Raw genomic sequence first — 7,017 nt, 5'->3', positions numbered from 1 at the left:
GCAATAATTATTTTGTGTTGTGTTATTGTAGCGCGAAGTCGTTAAAACGCGTTATTTGGAGGAAAAGGGGGAAGCATTCATATTTGATGAAAGCTACAATTTCATGGTATCCAAAATCCCAGAGTATCAAGCGCCGGTCAATTTCTCTGGTTCATCCAGTGAAGATTGAAAGTTTAATAAATGTTTGTGTAGATTTTGTGGGTAAATCTCTACGTGAACCCTCACGAGACTATAACTCGTCCACTATGGTCACCTAAGGGTTTAAAGGCTTGTTGCACGTGCTAAGTGCAATCGTGATTACTACGACAAGTGATTTGGATTTTTATTCAATAGTTCTAATCTTGTTGTCTATTTTGTGGAATTTCAGTTTTATTTATGTTAAATTTTAATTAAATAAAAGATAAAACATCACATCATATCTAGATTACAAGAACACTTATTCAAGATAAAAGATTACATTGATCAAGAATACATGGCACAATTTAGATAACTTTGTCTATGTAAGTGGTGGTCCAAATTTGTTCTCACAATACACAAATCAACGGCTGTGAGGTGATGGTTAGGCGTGATCCAGACTGCGGTTCACACGCATGCGGTGAAGTTTCGACTCCCCATTTTTCATAGACGAAGTTGGGAAGGAGAGGTAGAGAGAGAAATAAGAGGAGAAACTATCTGTTTCATCGATTCCAATTCTAAGAAGAAAAACGAAAAAAAGATCAGTATTATGAACGATGAGGAATCAAATCAATCTGATTTTTTAACTGGGCTATCCAGTTTGATATAAGTTTTGGGTTTTGCTTTTGTTGGCGTATTTCTTTCGGTTCTTACTTCTCTTACTGTTTTGTTTTAGTAGTTATGAGTATTGGAAGTTCTAATTGTTTTTCTTTTATTTGATGTTACAGAACTTGGAAGTAACTGAGCAATGAGCATTGAGAAAAGTACATGTCACATGTGGATAGAAAGGGAGTCTGCCAAAAATAAAATAAAATGAGAAAGGTAATAAATCTCAAATCAAGGCTCCTAACCTTGAATGGTTAATAATCAAGTCTCTTAGCCACGACCCTGATTACGGAACCTTAATGGTTTATGAATCTATTTATCCATTTAGGGTTTTCCTATTTGGATTGTGTTGGTTTGTGTTTCGGCTGGTAATTAAATCCTCAACCAAGTAGTTTCATATAATCGTAGCAAATTATGATCTCTCTGGGTTTTTTGAAGTGGATTAAAGGATTAATTTTTTTTTTAAGGCTTCAGAGGATCATCATCACAAGAAGAGGTACCAGAAAGTTCACAAATTGAAACCCTTAGTAGTTCTGTGAGAATTGGATTTTTTAAGTGAATAACATGTGTAGCATTTCTTCTTCGAGGAAATTCTTGACTGTTGTCATCACTATTGTGGCACCTAGCAAAAAAAGGAGACTGATTTCTATTTTGTTTGGGTTTGTTTCCCTTAATTATATGCTTATCTTAACCAGATGTCGTAGTTAACCGCTTTTTTTGTGCTAAAGAAAAAAAACATAAATGATGCTGGTGATTCATTTAACGGTACTGCGTAGTTTCAATTTAGCACTGCTTAGGTCGTTGTTCTTATTGTTGTTCCCTTCTTTTGATCCTTCTTTAGAAACAAACATGAATGTGAAAATTAATTTTTAATTGATGATACTGTTTTTGCTGTAGCTCCTAAACCTACCACCGATCGATAATGAGGGTCTTGATATGTTTTCCAAGTTCATGATCTAAAAGTACAGCTAGATAAAGGGAGGCTGTTACTTGAGAGAAGAAGATGAAGAGACTGATGTATTTTCGTTTTGCTTCAATATTTATTTTTATTTTGATGTATCTACTTGGTTCATACTTCATACAGATGGGTTTCGACTCCTAGAATTCCAACTATATTCAGTACAGTATTTCGTGATTGGGTCTCTTCATGTTTACCTGGTCATATACGCTAACTTGCATATTGTATGATATTAGTAAGTGTTCTTGAAGTGAAGTCATATTTTTGGGATTTACTATGGTGTGCTTTGCTGTAAGGTATCACTAGAAAGAGAATGTGCAAAATTATTTTATATCAGTAGTCAAATCTTGACGGTGTTATTAGAAATGAGTATGAGAGTAGATTAGATTGCTGACATTAAAATGTGATGTTCATGGGGTATTCCATTTATATATATAAAATATAGAGTTCCGCATTACTTTGCGTGCTTCTGTGTTAAATCTTTGCTTTAAATTAGGCGATGACCAATCCAAGGTGTCTCTATAACATGTAGATGTCATCCGGCACATTGAGTTTTAATATTGTAAAGCTTAGACGTTGCAATATATACGACCTGATTAATGTTTTTTTATTGAATTGAGGTGGCATTTAGCTTTAGTTTCTTTCACTCCTTGCCAAAAGCGAGTTATTTGATTTTGATGCATTCTCTCCGTGTAAGTTGATAATCTGTTTTCGGCTCTCAGTAGGATGTTGAGCTCCTTAATTCAGTGGTTTTAAATCAAGTTGCAGGTCCAAAGCATATTTGTGGTTTGACATACAGATCGCAACAGAAACAACTATTGAATTTCATGCATAACATATACCTATTTCTAACTTAGATTTTTCACCTATTGAATTAGGTGGATTCTATTGAGGGATACAGGACCAAGTGATAAGCGAGATGACTCCTATGTACGAGATGAGTTGGTCTACCTAATTGTATATTCTCTGATAACGAAACTCCATGTCAACTGCGGTTTGCTATAACTATGATTTTTACAAAGGGAGGTCCGATTTTATAGACTCTTCGGAGGTAGTTCCCACCATGTATGTAGATCTCTTTAGCATTTAGATCTCATTTGATATTTTGGTTCATTTATCCCTAATAATCTGCCCAACTACACGATTTGCGCAGTATTCAGCCCGAATAGAAATTCTGAACTTTTGCAGCATTACTTCATCGTTACGAACTCAAAAGCAGTGAATTAACAGCACCATCATTTCTGCTAATCAAGGAGATGGCAGAAGGAGAGAATTTTGGAACAGATTTTCACTTTAACCTGTAAAAGAGCTGGGGTTGAACGCTTCAGTGATTGGTAAGTAAGTTAGTCTCTTGACATACCATGACCTAGATATTCTGATTTTTTTTATATAGTGATCCTTTTATAATTTTGCTATTTTGCCTTTCTTAGAATTTATTTATCTATTTTTTTTATAGCTTCTTCCATGAAAATATGTGTTTTATGGTTTTTCCTCCCTTTGATGTGGTAACTTAGTGTGCGTTCACTGTATTTGTATACTATTGATTATCTTTCTTTCTCTCGACGTGCAGGTAATGGCGCTTTACTGTTTACCAGATTATGAGTTATTTCTTAAGGTTTTTAAACTGCACAGGTTTCATGTGAAGGTAGTCGCACTCTATTCTTTTAGCAGTACATATCAAAGTTTAATCAGTCTTTCACTGATCTCTATAAATATTGCACAATGTCAATGAAAGCATGATGATGTTTTAATCTTTAAGCCAAAAGAATTTGTTTTGTCTTCATGCCGTAGGGTGTTAATGAGGGTTCCAAGTCTGTTACTAAAGCCAAGGGCATGTACAAAATTTGAACTGTATTGAAGAGGAGTCCAAACTAGCTGTACAATTGCTTGATTGGCATCTAAAAGAGTTTGCAATCATCATAATGCATAATCTCTAGCTATTATTTGGATTTTACCCCCAAATACGTCTTATATTTTCTGTAGATGATGCTGAGAATTGTGGATTCTTCTTCAATTTCTGCTAATAAAGCGAACTGTGGGAGTATACTTTGAGTGTGTCTGCTATTAGTCTGTTATTTCTGAAAAAAAACAAAACACACAGGATTCTAGCTCTCTGCTGATTTTGAGCGCATAAAATCTTTAGAGTAACTCAAGTGTTTGTCTTTTAAGTAGTATTTGTGTTTGGGATTTTCAGGTAGAACCAAATACATGCAGATGTAGTATCATCACCAGACGCATGTTTTTGTCACTTCATTTAAGCCAGCAGCAGGATTTGGTCAATGAAAACATAAAGATCTCTTGCCATAGGGTACCAGTTGTCTAAAAAGATGCCATATCTGTATCAATTCGAGCAAAATGCAAGGGTTTGGGGGAAGAAGATAGTTTTGGTGGAGGGAAAGTTGACAGTTCAATACTTAGATTTGTTGATCATTAACTACGACAGTGATGTCAACATCTTAGAATGATACAGACAGTGCTTGGAGGTTTCAGTTCAATTTCACTTATTTATTGCACCCGTAGGTAGTCCTTATTTTTTTGATCCATTTCTATTTGCTAATTAGTTTCAAGTCTTCTTTATATGGAAAATTCCGATGTTTGAGTTGCAGGTATCGGAAAAAAAAGGTGTTGCTAGCAAATCCTACACGGCAGGTGATGATCAAGTTCTTTTCTCAAAATTTGGGTTTATAAATTACATAACAGTTATTACAGTATAACACAACAATCAAGAGTCAGAGAACTAAAAACCCAAAACACCGTGTTAGCTCTTCTTCCTCAAATAGAGTGATGGGGCCAACAACTTAACAATAGTTTGGGTTTTGCTTGGCTGATCGATAACAGAAATTCATTTACATTCAGATGTTTGGAAGGTCTAGCGAAAGTCAAAAGTGTTCAATATGATATCTATAGACGGGCTCTTCAATCCTGCAAATGTATCGTTAATTACTACCTACTTATATCTTACCCACAATTGCTTCACATGTAAGAGTAAAATATTTTACAGAGGAATAGTGTTAGGAATCTGGGGAGGGAGTGTACTGCTTCTCGAGAAAGGACAGTGAGTAGGTGTGTAAAAGCTAATAAAAAAAAATTAGTGATAAAGTATGTTTTATTTTCCTCTGTTTCTTTGTGTTAACATCATTTCGTTAACTTACCTCTGACAACTCTAACCTTCCAATCCCATTTTCAAGGTTAGTTACGCTATCAACTTCAATAGTTTCGGCTTACCTATAGAGGTGCACATTGAGGAATACATGTCAGAGGTGATTTATTTTGGGAGTTTCAAACTTGATGCTTGGGCACAAAGTATAATGTAAAAGTTTTGTTTCAAATCCTCTCTTATAAAGTTGTGGATTTCTGCAGTTTGATACACTCCAGATAATGCTGGACCTAGGTTTGGCTGTAAAACTTCTAACTAATTTGAGCTATACAACATCTGGAATACATGCTCAAACTTCTTTGCAAAAATTCTGGCCATTACGTTAGGCTTATAAAGAGAGTGAAGTCCAGATTGATGTATTTGTTTTCCAATAGGAGCTTAGCCCCTTAGAGATGCCTATGACCGGGCTTATGACTGGGGACATACCAAAGCTCATGCCTGGTGTCGTTAACAAGAGTTAATAGTGAAAGTTTTTTCTTCACTTTTACAGATTCAGATTCTTAATTAGACAAATGTTATGCAGACGATTTTCTAATTTACGTGACTCCTATCAAAAATATGTTTCGGTTGTCCTCCTAAAATGATGTTAAATTTTTGGTCAATAATTTTTTTTTTCTGAAGCATTTTGGTCAATAATTAATAAAGGATAATTATATTTTTGAAACGATACTCACCAGCTGCGTGCCAACTTTTTGGTTTAGCCATAGCAAGACATTTAATAGCCATCGCTGACCAGATACTTATTGGTTATATTTTTGAACTATTTTTGGTAGGCGTGTTTCTAGCAAGCTGCATCATTTCTACCAATTACATTCTAAATATCATTTGCTCATTGTGCATATAACTAACAAAATGACATGTAGAAATGAACGAGGGTTAAATACTTGAATCAATTGTTTAAGTCAATTGTGGTTTAGACATTTAGTTTTGCCCTATTTACCAGTTGGGAGTATATTTGCTAGGTAAACTTTGTCAGAATTAAACTGGGTGGCAATCTAATTTCGTTTTTTTTCAAGGGTGTGTCAATGTGAAATTAAAACAAATCCACCGGAAAAAATATTTTGAGAAAACAACATCATCAAACAGAATATATGTATGTGCCGTTACGGTAGGGGTTAAGCCCTAGTATAAGATAAAACGTTCAAATATAATCATTCTTCAGGATTGTTTTTCTGAAGACTTGATTAACATATGATGCAAAAATATATAAAGATAGAAAATTACATAAATATAAGATAAAACATTCAAATATAATCATTTTTCAGGATTGTTATTCTGAAGACTTGATTAACATATGATGCCGTTACCGCACGGGTTTCGCTATTTTCTATCCCCATTTTTCCTATTTCCCGTCCCCTCCACAATTTCTAAAATCAATCTACTTTTTATTTCTAGTTTTATCTATGTACCACCCATAAAAGTCAAGTTGACTATGACTATGATTATTATCACTTTTATTTGTCGTCTTCTTCCTTCTTCTTTTTTTCATTAAACAAAACCAAAAGAAGTCGGAAACCCTAGCTCTGATTTATATTAATTATTATTATTGTAGTATACTTATTTCTTTATCTATTGTCATTTAAATCGCTTTAAATCGCCTAAAAAATTGATGAATTAATGAGCGATAAGATAAACCATTATTATTATGGAAGATTTGATGATTGAAAATCTAAGGGAAAAATATCTCAACCCTACTTCAATCAAATATCCAAAAATATTATGTTAATTCTACTGGAAACCCATTTTGTGAACAAGGTTTAGAGGTTAGTAATTATTATGTTTAATCAGTAACTGTTTTTTTTTTTTATTTCAGACGAACTAGTCGTCCAGTTACAGACTGTTAGTTATCAGTTTTATCGTCCAGTTACGAACGACCAGTAGGCATCTCAGTCGTCAAAATATGGGCGACCATGAGTGACATTGTTCCGCCATTGCTGAACGACTATGTCTCTGACACCTTTTTCTCACTTTGCTGCAGTTGTCCATTGCTCATCCACAAGTTGAAACAGCTGATGCATTTACTTCTGATGAAAAAAAGAGGATGAGTTGGTTCTTGATGATGCAGAGCAGCCACAACCAATCCACGATGATGGATTTAATTCTACCGAATACTTATCACTGA

At 34.4% G+C, this 7,017-nt stretch overlaps 1 long non-coding RNA gene across 8 annotated transcripts; it reads left to right on the top strand.

Annotated features, from left to right (window-relative positions):
• The first annotated feature begins 509 nt into the window (after positions 1-509).
• LOC113276142 lies at positions 510-4,857 on the top strand. 8 transcript variants are annotated; one of them, XR_003324073.1, is made up of 8 exons: positions 513-996; positions 1,678-1,797; positions 2,617-2,803; positions 2,892-3,072; positions 3,309-3,383; positions 3,933-4,254; positions 4,345-4,387; positions 4,595-4,857. It is a non-coding gene; the product is annotated as an uncharacterized LOC113276142 (long non-coding RNA). The 8 variants fall into 8 exon arrangements; XR_003324074.1 differs by having other exon boundaries at positions 510-996; positions 2,927-3,072; positions 4,345-4,857; XR_003324072.1 differs by having other exon boundaries at positions 511-996; positions 2,617-2,789; positions 4,345-4,857.
• The last annotated feature ends 2,160 nt before the right edge of the window (positions 4,858-7,017 follow it).

The sequence above is a fragment of the Papaver somniferum genome, chromosome 4 (genome assembly GCF_003573695.1).
Source record: "Papaver somniferum cultivar HN1 chromosome 4, ASM357369v1, whole genome shotgun sequence".
Lineage (NCBI taxonomy): Eukaryota > Viridiplantae > Streptophyta > Magnoliopsida > Ranunculales > Papaveraceae > Papaver > Papaver somniferum.
Note: the sequence above shows the minus strand (reverse complement) of the source record. Positions and strands in the feature narration are given on the sequence as shown.